Source organism: Ambystoma mexicanum, chromosome 5q, assembly GCF_040938575.1.
Source record: "Ambystoma mexicanum isolate Mex_15411 chromosome 5q, UKY_AmexF1_1, whole genome shotgun sequence".
Classification (NCBI taxonomy): Eukaryota; Metazoa; Chordata; class Amphibia; order Caudata; family Ambystomatidae; genus Ambystoma; species Ambystoma mexicanum.
Genome location: NC_090933.1, coordinates 504,028,648 through 504,042,844, shown reverse-complemented (window position 1 = coordinate 504,042,844; position 14,197 = coordinate 504,028,648). Strand labels below are relative to the sequence as shown.

The following is a 14,197-nucleotide window of genomic DNA, read 5'->3' as shown; positions in this document are numbered from 1 at the left end:
CGACAGTCAATCACGACATACTTTGTAACCACCTTGCTGCAGCAGCACACTTCACCTAAAGCAATCCTCTGAATCAAATCCTTTCTCATAGACGGAACCATGAGGGTATTCTCAGCAGCAGCACTTGTCCCGGTCACCTGCGGAGTACCCCAAGGTTCTTGCTTCTACCCGACCTTGTATAACATATTTATGAAAACCCTGTGTGACAGACTGGACGAGCTGGGTGTCGCCTACACGAACTATGCAGACTACACAAAGATCCTCGTATTACTTGCGACCATGACACAGATTCTGTGTCTCTAAATCAAATTGAATCCAAGCCGGTATGGAATCACATGGGCTTTGCCTTAATGACAGCAAGATTGAACTCCTCCTCATAGGCATCCAACACCATTTCCACAAATGATCTCCTTCAAATCATTCAGCATAGATGGTAACCTCATTAAAGTATCTAACAAAGTGAAAACCCTAGGCTTCTATCTTGACTCATCCTTAATTCCGACAATTCAATGCCACGGCATCTATGGCTGCCTACACAGCTAAGCTCATCACCACCTGTAGACCTTTCTTATCTCCCGAAAGCTGCATCACCCTAGCTAGAGCTCTAATACTGTCTAGACTAGACTTTTGCAATGCACTCTACTCGGGTACCACAACCCAAAATATCAACAAGCTCGAAGTGATACAAAATAACGCTCTTAGACCATCCCTAAGAAATCACACATCAGAAACCAGAAGGAAATATTACTGGCTCCTCATCTCTGAGCCCATCCAGTTCAAAACACTCGCCCTTATACACATGCGCACACAAGCAAGCACCGAAATACCTCACAAATTTACTGATTCAATCTCCAAGACCTTGCCATAGCTAGGTTTAAGCACCAGAAGACCGGTGGCTGCAGCTTCCTGGTGATGGCGGCCAAACTGTGGAATATCCTGCCGGCAACGCTGAGATCTGAAAGTTCCTATTGGGTATTCCGCAAACACCTCAAAACGTGGCGTTTACCCAGGAACTGAATAAACAATACACCCTCTGTCCTACTCAGCAATCGGACCAATCATTATAGTTTGACCTGTCTCTCACCTTGTATCGTTATTACTGTTGGCAACTATGTAACACCGCCACATGTAATCGCCCTGTGCTTATCTGTACGATGATAATCATGCAATGTCTGCCACCGGCAATGATGTAACTACTTTATGTACTGCATAGAATTGTACTGCACAGTAACACTAACTATGATAACTTGCAACCTTGTAAACGCTGCAACTCGCTCTGCGGGTTATTTGTCAAGAAATGCACCTTGATGCTCTCGGGCTTTGAGTGCTATATAAGTAACAAATAAAATATAAATCTGAGGCTCCAAGCACGTTGCCTCCAGTGACTGGGCACAATAATGGAAATTAAGCATAGCCTGAACTTTCAGGCTATATTTATTTCTCAGTTACTGATGTCGACATCAGAGTCTCCTGCAAGGGGCACACTGCGACAACTCTACAGAATAAAATAACAGAAGGGAACAAACTGGAAAAGGGATGGGAGGAGCAGAAGGAGCAGAACAGGATAAAAGTGGAGGAACAGAGGCACTGTAGCACATAGAGTTGAAGGGAGAATTTGAACCAGAAGAGTGAAGCGCAAAAGCCACTTACATGTATGGGTTGAAGGACTGGGGCGAGCTAGATGGAGCTGGAGGGAAAGAGATGGATCAGAGGTCAAGTGCTAAAGAGAGCCAAATTAAGAAACGAGTAGGCAACAAAGTGGCAGAGAGTTAGATGAAACTGAAAAATTGGAAAATTAAGAATGATAGAGGAGACTTAATGAGTAAGTGTGAGCACAAGGCAAGAGTGTGAGGGACGAAGGAGGGTGAAGTAGAGGGGTGATGGAGGGGAAGGTAAAGAGAGAAAGAGGTATGTAGCAGGAGGGCTCTCTCGCTAGCTAGAGAGGGAGAGACTGACCTAGAGCTATAGAATTTGCCCATGTGCTTTATAACTGGGTTATCCAGTCTAGTCTTTATTCTTTGTGTACTGGGACTTTGTCTTTCTTGAAACTAAACATTGGTACTGAATGACCCACTCATGGATGGCATGGGGCAACTTCAGTGCTCTGGAGAAGGGGAATAAAAGACAAAATAAAACATTGGCGGTGAAAATGGAGCATACCAAAAGGAGGAGAAAGAGACGGAATGAGAGGGAGAGAAGAGGGCACAACAGGGAGTAAAAGAAAATGAGGGTAAGAAAGGGAATGCAAGGAAGGACATTCCAAGTGTCTGAATGAAAGTGAGGAGAAACCATGGAAGTGAGGGAGACCCAGTAGACTGACGGGGAGACAAGTGAGGGAGAACCAGGAGACTGTATGACGGGGAGCCAAGAGAATAGTGGGCATAAAGGGAAGAAATTAAACCAAATGTGAAGTAGGGATGTGAAGAAGTGATACAGAAGCAATAGGGAGTGTTAAAGGCCACTACATAGTAAGGGAATTCAGGAGAACATTGATCAAGAATGCAAGTGGGAATATGCAAACACACATGTGAGTAAGAATACGTATCGGACATCCTCGGGAAAGTACATAGGAAGGGGTTTTTGGATTTTTACCACCAGGGACACTCGTTATTCTTCATGGAGTTTGTTGGTTTGCTATTCCAGTGCAACTGGTAAATTATACACCTTTTTAATGAATTTTTCCTGCTTGCATCTGGGGAACTGCTGGCTTGTGCCATTGCCATCCTCCATATCTTGCTTTACCTTGGCTCTAATTGCCAGCTACCATCTGAGCCCTGCACACTTCTGTATTTCTGTGGATTCAGCATTGAGTCCTCTTAAAGTCTTCAGACTTTGGCCTATTTAAAAGCCTGCTGCACCGTTCATTTTACAGAAGATGGCTGCTCAATTATACCCTGGTTTCTATGTTGGTGAGCTATACTTGCGTGTCCATGTTGCATTCAAAGTATACTTTTGGTATTCTCGATTTCTTGTGGATGCTATGCTAATATTTTTCATGTATAAATGCATATCTGACCTAGTGTACGTGTTCTTCATGTGGCATGCATATCTAATTTGTTTCTAATTCGTGTGCCTACTAATGTTGCAATGTTTGCTTGACTGCTTTTGCCTTTGTTGGCTTAGATTCTGTCTTGTTGTAACTGCCTGGGGTACGAGGGGTATGGTTGTCTTAGTAACACTACTCACCAGTGTGATATTGGCTCAGGGGTGGGGCAGAAGCTAGGGATGATGTATACATCTGCCTCCTGTCATTCCTCCCTGTGGTTGAGTCTTTCAACCACTCTCTTCCTTCTGCTTTCCCCCCAATAGGGTTCTTTGGGTACCCATCTTCTATTCACACCCGAGGCCGCCCCCCCCCTCTCCCCATCACATCCCCACTTAAGCTGGCATGCATTTACACACCTCAGAGACCTCAATTCACCCAGTGCTCTGCGTAATTCTGAGAATCTGAAGGGTACTTAAACTTTGACCCTGTAGGGGCTAAACAGCTGTCTACTGCTTTAGTATGGAGGAAGTAATCGGTCTGAGTATACATCTGCCCGGGAGCATCTAGGTTTATCACTATTTTCATCCCTACTGTTTTTGGGCAGGCTAGAACATAGATGCCTATTAGTACCAGTACCACTGGTATTTTGAAAGTGTTAGACAACCAGGTGGGTATCCATGAGAACAGGTAGTTAAACCAGTCATTGTCTGCAGTGTCTTCAACCATTTTTGCGTGCAGTTTGGTCAATGTGACTATTGCCTCTCTACGGGTCCCATGTTCCCCATCGTTAGTGGGTGTGTACGTGAAGCAAGACTGCTTCATGTTTGCACACACGCCGCCTTCCAGAGCAGAGTTCAAATCAAGGACATCCTGTTTTGGAGGATCATGTGCCTTCTTGCTCTCGGCTCTTCCCTTATGGCTTTGAAGACTTGTACAGTTGTATATAGTCTGCAACAGCTCCAGTGAGTAACTTGCAGCCATTTGGCAATCCTATTAGCCTGTAGAAGGATGAATATATTTCTGTTCTACTAAACAATTTATGTTCATCTGGTTGGTCGTATGTCTTTGCCATTTTTGTGGAGTCCCAGTTACTCCTTTCGGTGTGTTTAACCCTTGGAGTGCCAAGGACGACTATGCTCATCCTTTTGGCGTAGACTTTGTTAAAGCTCAGCAGTTAAGGGATAGGGACGTCTTCTTTCTTGGGAGTTTGCTCATCATGGGAAAAAAAAATCACCAATCTGCACCCCATTGTGGGGCACTTCTAAAGCTGGTGAGCTTATAAACCACCAGGGAGCATAGGCCTCCCCAATTTGGGGAAAACGGCATGTAGGCTTTTGAAACAAAGGCCAATTTGTGGTCCATTACTACTGCTGTACCTTCTTTCATGCTAGGTATGTGTGAAAAAAAAATAATAAAAAAATTAAATGCATCCGCATCCCTTATTCGTTCCCACCTTTACTGCCACTTCATTCTGAAAAGAGGGTTGCATTTTTATCCAGTCATATTGGCACTGGTTGCCGCAGTTTCGTATACAGAGGCCCTTGTTTAAGACAGTTTGCATTTGTGTTCTGCCCCACCTCTTTATCCTGCCCTAGAAGTGCCCATGCTTTGCACTTCATCAATCCTTCTCCCACCCGCAGTAAGTACAGTTCCTTTTATTTGTAACTGGCCTCTGTTACAGCACCCAAGTATTTCTTTTCCTTGGGCATTTTGTCATCTTATATTTTAATCCCTCCTCCAACTGTTTCTAGTGGTGCATAGGCATCTTTATTTTTTTTTCATCCACCCGTTGGGAATTTGCTTTTGTTGCCCATACTACGGATTTTGTCTGACCCTGGAGGGTCATGCATAGTGCAATCTGTGTTGGTCAATGTGCTATGCGTACAGGTATTTCTGTTATGAAAATTCTGGATGCACTCATGGTGTCTGGGATGAGGTAACTCCCACTACAGCTCTCAGCAGTTATCAGTTGTCTCTCTCTTCTCTCCCTACTTTGTCCATGTGTTGGTACCACAAGTTATTGATGACCTAGGCAGAATCATCCACATACTTTCACAATTGGCTTGAGCAGTCTAGCACAATATTTTCAATATTTTAATTTGTGTGCTCGGTTCTGTGTCATTCCATCGCACTTTAAAAAAAATCCTCTTTAGGGGGTTACCCCCAACCACCCCTTCCCACTGATTTTAAATCTAGTTAGGAAACACCCAAAAACCTTATATCCCTCTACCCACCCCCCATATTTTTCGATGGGTTGTTTTGCGGTAAAGATTATACAGCAAAAAATGCTGCAAGAAAGAAAACTGCAATGTCGTACCATGTGCTCACTGAATGGGGGTGTTCTGGGGTTAGTTCAGCCCCCATGGTAACCAGGGTTGTACTTGTGTGCTGGTTTAGGTGTATTCTAAATGATCAATTGTCACTATCCAACAAAAATTCAGCCTGGACTAGGGATGAGCAGTGCAGGAGGAGACTTGGCCATCCACGCTGGGGCTCCTGAACACAAAAGTACAACGACCGAGCCTGCAAAGTGGAGATGGCCATTGGGATAGAAAGAGGAACGCTGCGTACAAGACAGGCTGTGGAGCCACCGGGAGCAGTGCAGGAGCTCATGGAGGTTCGGGGGCTCGACCCAGGAGAACTGGCATATGATGGCAGATCTGTGCTGGGGGAGTATCCGTATACCCTCCAACCTGGAAGGCAGAAGAAGCCATAACAGAGCAGTGCGAGCAACGTCAGGCACTGGGAAAGACTGGTGAGGCTGTCCAAAGCAGCTGGGGAGCTGTTGGGGGTTTGGGAGGGTGTCGGGCGGGGTGGAGAGGGTTCCGACAAGTGCGCCAACAAGGGATTGAATGGTACAAGATTGCTAATGCAGAAAATATACAAAGGCACCGTTTGTTTGAATGCAGACAAGGCAAAGAATAAAAGCAAACCCCAAGGAAGCTCAGGTGTTCGAGATGCCAATGTGGGGAAAATGTTAGAGCAAATATGACCATAAATAGATATTCCGACCAGTACATGGTATATGCTATTGAAATACCTAAGAAATCCTAGCAGGTGAATACCCCAGGCAGCTGAAGTTATATTAAGGAATTGTGAACCACATAAGAAGTCTTGGCAGACTGAAATTGTATGAAGATTCCTGGCAGGGGAGTATACCGATTGTGAAAACGTTTTGCTTGAACACAAATTTTGAGACCAGTAAAGACGCAAAGGAACTGTTAGCGAAAGACACGTTTTTTAATCTGTTTACGAATCCAGGGCAAGGGGACCACCCTCTGGACCCAAGGATCTTTATCTTGGAGAACATTTTTCATTGGAGTCTTTTTTTTTTTTCTTTAAGACTTTTCAAAACAGAGTTAAAGACCTTTCCTTACAACTTTTTGTTTATAGTGTAAGGGTCAGGATAGGTTGTTGTAGGCACAAGGAAAGCTTTTCAGTTACTGACATCCTGACAGACAAATCATTAGTTTTAGTTTCTAGGTAGGGAAGTTATTCTTCAGACTAGGACTAGAGAAACATTTTCCCAACTGATTTTTAATAAAAAAAATTCCTTTTATCAAGAATACAAAAATCTCGTGCCCATCTCATTTCCAACCCCTCACACCTCTTTTCGAAGAGTAATTGCTTATAAGGAAAGCCTCAGTTGAACGTGCAAGAGAACTGTTCACAAAACTATTAATGCTCTTTCATTTCAAACAATATAGCAGCTTGTTCAATGGTGCAAGTTCCTAGAAGAGAATACTTTTTAAATGGGAATGAGAGGATCAGAATTAAGTGCATGTGCCTTGTTTAACAAAAGTTATCCGAGAGGTTCTCGTGCTGGAAAGTTTAATTCAGTTAATTTTATTCTTGCAGTTGCTCTTGCTGCTGATTGGCTCTCGTGATTGCTTGTGTCTGAGGTCACCAAACTTCTCCTTCACCTTTGTGCTCAGTATCTGCAGATGGGCGGGGGGGGGTCTCACCTCGATAAACCTAGACATCATGGTGATGGATCCAGGCTTTCTTCCCTCGACTGCAGATGGGGTGACTGCTTCCACAGCAGAAGACCCCATGATTCATGGCTTGCACCACTTCATAACAAAGTTCCTACACCATACCCTGTCATGAAGGTATAGATGGGTAGTTTGATGTCTTCATCTGTATGCCTCATACACCCCTGCACCTGTTGAGACTAAACTTAAGAGATTCCATCATAGCTGTCGCTCATGCATCACTTTCCCTAACAGACTAGTGGCACCTTCTGTGTTAGTATGAACTTCTTTGGGTGTAGCAATGTAGGTGGGCATTCTTCATCCTGTCACCTGCTCATGTGGAGTTGTTTGATGGTTGGCCGTTAGGCAAGGCAAATAGTGCCAAGGGGTGACAATGCAACTCTTTTTCAGGGTTTTTTTAGTTTGGCAATTCGTTCTTTTAAGAGGCTGTTGAGGTGCTCACAAATGCCTCTTGTACACGGGATTTTGCTGGAAACATGGCCTGCGGATGTGTGCATGCACCAGCTTCGATCCATTGGGAGACGGGACATATGACCACTAACATGTACCTATAGCTATTACAAATTTAGGTCATGTCTACATAGGACATGGTATTGCTCCTCTCTGTTCTCAAGGTGTGCCCAGCAGTAAACCTCTGACAGAATAAACAGTTAATAATAAAATTAGCAACGTATTCTTAGATTAGGTACAAACCAGACCTCTGGAATCCGCATGGCAAGACATTCTCTGGATGTGTGTGCTGCGTAGTGCAGCTGTTCTAATGTTACTGTAAGCAGTCCTCTGGGCAGAACAGTTTTTCTGGTGCTGTTCTGTTTCCACATCGTATCTGTGGGGGACAATGAGCACCCTGCCCTTTTCCTGCTATTCTAGGGGAGCCCTCCCCTGTACTTCCCAATTTGTGAGATGGGCTGTGTGTTTAAGCCCTCATCATATTATGTGCACATCAGTTTTCAGTGCAGTTGCAGTGTTTTTACTTCTAAGAAATGGCAGTGGCAATGTCCATTACTTCTGAGGAATACACTGCCCTTTTTGCTTCTAAGTCAGTTTCCTGGTTACTGTGAGAAATCAAATCCACACTTCTGGTGTGAGCTGCGCACTTCACTGCGGCGATGGAAGTTCAAGTGTGTCTGAGTCGGTCTAATAATGCCACATGCTGTACAGGTGTCGTCTGCATGCAGGAATCCCCTTGTCGCCCAACGTGCCTGCCCTGCATGGAGGTGGCATCTGAATACACTGTTACCACTTCATCTGCATGCACTTAAAGTACCAAATCAATGCTACTGATTCTGCTGATTGTGCTGCCAATCTGGCGCTGGTCGCTATTGCAAAGCTGTCATTCAATCTGGCTTTCACCACTGCTGTTCCACTATGCCTCTTGCCAGTGCTCTGGTCATTGACTAGGACCTGTCAATGAAGAAAATTGTGCCCCCTCCTAGTGGATTCTCAAACATGGGGTACTTCATCATGCTATTCAGTGCAGTCGTGCTTGTGATCTCCGTCCTCCACTGACTCTCTATTAATCTAGCTAGTTTTACCACTCTGCACTTGGCAATTTGTATTGAGCGATTTGATATAATCCCCTCATAACAAGGATGCTCTGTGTGGTCAATGTGCTTTTAGGTTTTCCAAAGAGAGCGAATAAAGAATGTTCAACATACAGTGTAACTGGACAGTCCATTGTTGTACTGGTTGCATTTCTCAATTGCAAAAGATGCTGCAGCCAATGCTTGCTCACATCGTAATGGCCTCTCATTACTGGATCTAGCATTCCACTGTAAAATGGTAAGGGTTTGTGTCCCATGGTCGTTGAATGGGAAAACAGAAAAAAGCCTTCTTTATAATTGGGGATCACCAACACTGGAGCTGTGCCAATTAACATCTTCAACTCATCAAAGGCCTCTATCATTTCACATGTCCAAGCCATGTCACTTTTGGCTTTCTTCTGTCAATCCTTAAAAGTGGTCTGACGTGTACTGTAGTCAATGACCCATGCTCTACAGTAATTGCAAAGGCTTAGGAACTGCTGCAATTCTTTCACGGCTCTGGCCTGCGTTTTTTCATTATTGCTTCTGCTCTGTCCCTTTCTTTCCTTATTGTGGGATCAGCTGACTTATGTATAGGACCTCTTCCTTCCTGGCTGTATTGAATTATCTTTGTAACCTTTCTTTACCAATATTGTCACCTGTTTCACTTAGTCTTTCCTGCACTCTTCCTCTGTGGTGCATTCTTCAGATTGATCACTGTAAAATATTTAGCTGTGGACGGGATATGATGTGTTGTGGCTGGATTTGGCACTAATGGGAATTCTGCCGCAACAATATTGTTCAGGGGGCAGAGATGCTGTAAAAATCTCTAAGACCCTCCTGTCACTTGTGTTACTTGGGTACACAGCTGGATTGCATGTGGGTTCTGAAGGTACTAATGTCCCCAGTCTCCTTATTACTTCATATTTACTCATGGTGAAATAGCCCTTTTCTTTAGGTTAATTTTCACTGTCCCTACTCCTTTAATAGCCCAACTTCATATAGGTTGCTCATCCAGAGTGAGCTCGGCCCATACGCCAAATCTCCTTGCAAAAAGGACGGGACCTTCTTTAACAGTGACATTCTCTGGGAATGTCGCTGTGCTTAATTTGCAGCTATGAGACAAATGCAAAACATTACTTTGTCATCAGAGTACTGAAAATAATTCTTTGTCCGTCTATGGGCCTCATCAATTTCTATTACTGTATGCCAATTTACTACATTGTGCAAAATCACTGTCTTCTTCCTGTTGCTGTCTCTAGTTCGATCACATGTATTTGCCCTTCCGCCACATCCATGGGTACTTCTGGGTGAAACAAACTGCTGGTAACCGCAATATTTTGTCCTGTATTCTTGGGAGCCATGGCAGTAATGTGTACTCCATACAAGAGCACTTTGGGGTTCAGTGGCACCACCTTTCTGTGCTTTCCCACCATAAAAGACTATTATAAATTCTTGTGCATTTACATAGTGGATCACTGGGGTGGAACGCATTATCCATTATCCCCTGTTAAGTAAATTATATTGTCATGTTTAAATTAAGTTTCTTTCCAACAAATTAACTGGTGTCTGGCAGGAATATAACCATGTAAAACACAAGGGACTGTTTTGGGTATTCCGACTGTGGGTTGCTCAATACTCTGGTCACACTAGGAACTCATTTTGTTTAGTGAAGTGGGTAGGGATGGATACATCTCGATCACTGAACTCATAAATGCAAGTAAGTACACTCTATCATGCTAAAAAACACATAAAGCCGATCCCGACTGTGTGTCTGCCATTTTCCGGATGAAATTCTAAAATCTTTAATGAGCTTTCTCCGTTAGGCAGGTGCAGGAATGTCTATTTAAAAAGACTGGAGAGTGTGCATTATATTCTCCAGTGGGTTCCTCTTTTGCATCTGAGCATTGAAGAATCTTGTAGGGTCCTTGATATTTGTTTTTCAGGATCCTAATAAGGCAGACCCTGCCTGTGCTGTTTACTGGAGCACTAGGTCAGGTCTCCCAATAGCCGACCGGTTTCTGTGGTATGAGTAGACAAAGACTGATATGTTTGGGATAGTTCTTCTCTGTGAAAGATAGTGAGCTAAAGACTCTGGGTAAGGCTCTTGTAACCAGGACTAATGTCTGGCAGAAAGTCTCCCAGGACCCCCCTTGTTGTTTGCATCCCTCCCCTACTGAAATGTTCCTCATTTTCCTGCATGTCTAACACTGATGTTGTGGTCATCCTCCAAATCTTGTTTACCCCCAATTATAAACCCTCCTTGCTGGGTTGGGAATCCAAACCCTCTGCCTCTGCGTGCAAACTCTCATTGCTGGGGTGTGGGGGGGGGGTAATAGTTGTATACCCCCCCTTTGCAAGGTTTGCATTTGGGTCCGACTGCACCTGCTGTACCTGCACAGCATTATTTTCTTGTTAACATAGCCCCTTCCATTGTCATTTCTGACCATTTCTTTTCCACCAACTTTGCTTCCTCTTTCTTGCCTTAACTTTTCCGTCCTTCTCTGTTTCAACCTACAATGATGAATAGTATTCAATTGTATTTTGGGCCATGACTTTTCCTCTCTTCCCACAATTTTCATTAATTACCTCTGCACTTCTTCTGGGCGACCCTCCCTCAAAATGTGGTGAATTGTGATATTTTGTCCCACGGTTCCCTAGTCCTTAGTCTCCATTTCTCTTGAAAGTCCTGTATGTATGCAGTTGGTGCTTCCTCTGGCCCCACTTCCATGTCATGATTGCCCCCATGTTGGACGTGTCTGGGTGTTGGTGCCCTCCAAACATCTGCTCTGCAATTATTAAAAGGTGCCCCGTCATGTCATGTATTTTCAACGGTCACTCTAGGATACCCTGCCCGCTTCCAAATGTCTTCTAATTGCTCGCCCAATATGGCAGGGAACAGACATTTATGTCGCCTACTGCTAGCATCCTCCCAAGTGTCATTCATTCCAACTCTCCTGCCCCTGTTTTGAGCTGTGGTAGTTTATTAATAGTTATTTTATCTGTCTGTGGCCAAGGTATTTATTGTGCTAGTCCTCCGCACCCCCTTTCTCAAAAAAGGGGAATTGGTTCTGCCCTGTGCCTGGTCCCACCGCAGCTGTGCCCCTTGTCTTTGTCACTGTCTGTCATGCTCGCACTCTTCCCTCCTAGTAGATTTCTCGATTTAGTCGCACATGATGTCCTACCTTCTCGATCGTGCCTTTGGGAGCCATGGGTACTCAACAGTTTCTGACCTCATCGCTGACTCCTCCATTGCTGCCATGCTACCTCTCTATCTGGGTGCTTGTGGATGGGGGTTGTGTTGCCTCACCTTCATTCCCTATATTTTCTTAATCTTTAAATGTTATGCCACTTTCTTCGTCCTCCCTGTTTCAAAAATGTAATTGCCTAAGGGGATCAGGTCTATATGTTCCGTTCATCACTTCCTCCAATATATTCATGCCTTCCTCCGACTGTCCTGCTTGCCAATTTTCTATTGCCCCAATACACTTTTTTTGTTCCTGTCTAGGCCAACTTCTCTTCACCTAGCGCCTTCCTCTTCCTTTACCTAGCACCTTCTGCCTCTTTATCCAATCCCGTATGGCTGTGCATAATGGAATCAACGTCCTTGCAGTGTTTCTTTAAGCGCCTTTCTCATTCCCTGTTTTCTTGCCCCTTCTCCTTTTCTTCGGTCTCCTTTCTCTTTCTCGGTCTGAAATGGTATGCCCCTTAAGAATATCGACTTCCTTTCAGCGCTTTTCCCTACTTTCCACATCTTGCTGTCTCTCCCTCACTTCCTGCTCTTCTTTCTTTCCTCTGTTCTCCCTCTAGTCTCCTTTTCTTCTCTTTTCCTGCCTCTTGTTCCTTCCCCTTTTGCCTTCTCCCTCTCTGGTCTTCGCTCTTTCTCATCTGCCATTTCTCTTTTTTTCTCTCTTCTTCCTGTGCCTGCTCTTTGACCCCATCAATGCCCTTTCCATCCAATTTGTGCATTCTGTCCTTCCACCCATTCATTTGGTACAATGACTATCTCCATTTTTTCTGGCTCTCTGAACTTTTCTCTACTTCTGTTAGCGTAGCTTGCAACTTGTGAGGCTTATGTTCTGCTTGTGTGGGCACTAGTCATTTACTTATTTGCTGTCCTCTTACAAGGTCTTCACTTCTGTATGTGGGAGGTGCATATGCAGGGTTAGTATATGTTACCGCTGCTTTGAATGCATGTAATGGGTATAATTCTGTGCGGTTGAGGGCTGCTCTTTTCTCTGGGGAAGAGGGACAAGAGCTGTGGGTCCCATACACCCTTAGTCATGCTGATTAAGCACCCATTCCTTCCTCTCTGGTTCTGCTATGCCCTCGGAATACATTTTCCATAATTGCAGTGTACCTAACCTGTTTCACAGCTCCCCCCCTTTATACACAGCATATGCACATGTGTTGCAGTGCTGTCTTTGAGTGCCTTCTTGCGGCCAGGGCATAATTATCTTGCCTGCTGTATCTTTAACCCATTCTGTATGCTATGTCTCACGAAACAACTAACCAATACTCAACAATTTCACTTTAAATCTCATTCCTTTTTCCCTTTTCAAATTCCCTCCCCCACAATTCTTTTCCACAGTCCAATATTTCTGAGTATGAGAATGCCTCCTGCCTCCCCCCTATTTCTTTGTGTGGCACCACAAATGCCACTCTATTTAAGCAGCCCCACCTCGCAGCTCCCACACCCGTTCGGTCCACACCACCATTTACGTCCTCCACAAATTTTACTTCTACAAGGCCTTAACTTTCTTGCAACAAAAGGCTGGCACCAGCAATCCCTACACATTAAAGGAAGTACGGCCATCGTCCTGGCCTGTTTGTCTTTTTATTTCTGCGCCGTATTGAGGCTTACCACATGATCTTTCCTGGCCCTTGTCAGAAGTTGACTCAGTTTGCTGTGCCTATGCCATACTTGCATCCACGGATCTGATGAAGGTTTTCGGTATGGAGTTTCCTGTCTCAACCTGCAACCCTTCATGCCCTACGGGCGGCCTGCGGGGACTGGACAGGACCTTTATTGTAGGGGGCTCTCATTGACTCTTCTATTGCACACATTTCCACTCTCCACAGGTTGCCCCCTCAGTCCTCTGGGGACATGACAGGGACATCTCGACAAGCGGAGGACACTTGGCCAACCTGATCCTCTGCAACCATGTGTTAAGGCAGGCCCAAAAGTCCAGAGTATGCCAGAGGTATTGGAGTCTCAAAGCCAGACTCAATGACGAAATGGATCAAGGGCAAGGCAAAACTCAACATCCAAATAAAGCATGGACAGCATAGAAGCATTAATATCTCAGTGAGTAAATACAAAACATTTTAGTACCTTCGCGTCATAACAATTTTACAATCCCTATGGCGATTGGTTAAGGGGTGTGGCTAAATATAGATCACATAGCGATTACACATTTAATTGGGTAAATCTTATCTGATGGCTCCACCCGAGACCACCCTTATTTCAATGAAGTTAAAATGACCTCCTTTCTTCGATAGTGGGTATTGGTTGTGCTATGACTAGATGGGTGGCATGACACTATGGTGTTTGATAGGTTGGCATCCTACTAACTGACCTTGGATGTGAGACAGGTTGTCTAAGGTGGACATGATGCATGAGGAGAGAGAGGCATGTGGACTGTCCTTTATAGAAGATGCTATCCCTCATCCACAGGCCATGACACTGAGCT

General features: G+C 44.5%; 1 protein-coding gene across 1 annotated transcript in view; it reads left to right on the top strand.

Annotated features, from left to right (window-relative positions):
• The window catches only part of LOC138497475 (maternal DNA replication licensing factor mcm3-like), a 345,395-nt gene that overhangs the window by 77,975 nt on the left and 253,223 nt on the right, over window positions 1–14,197 (top strand). The window lies entirely within an intron of this gene.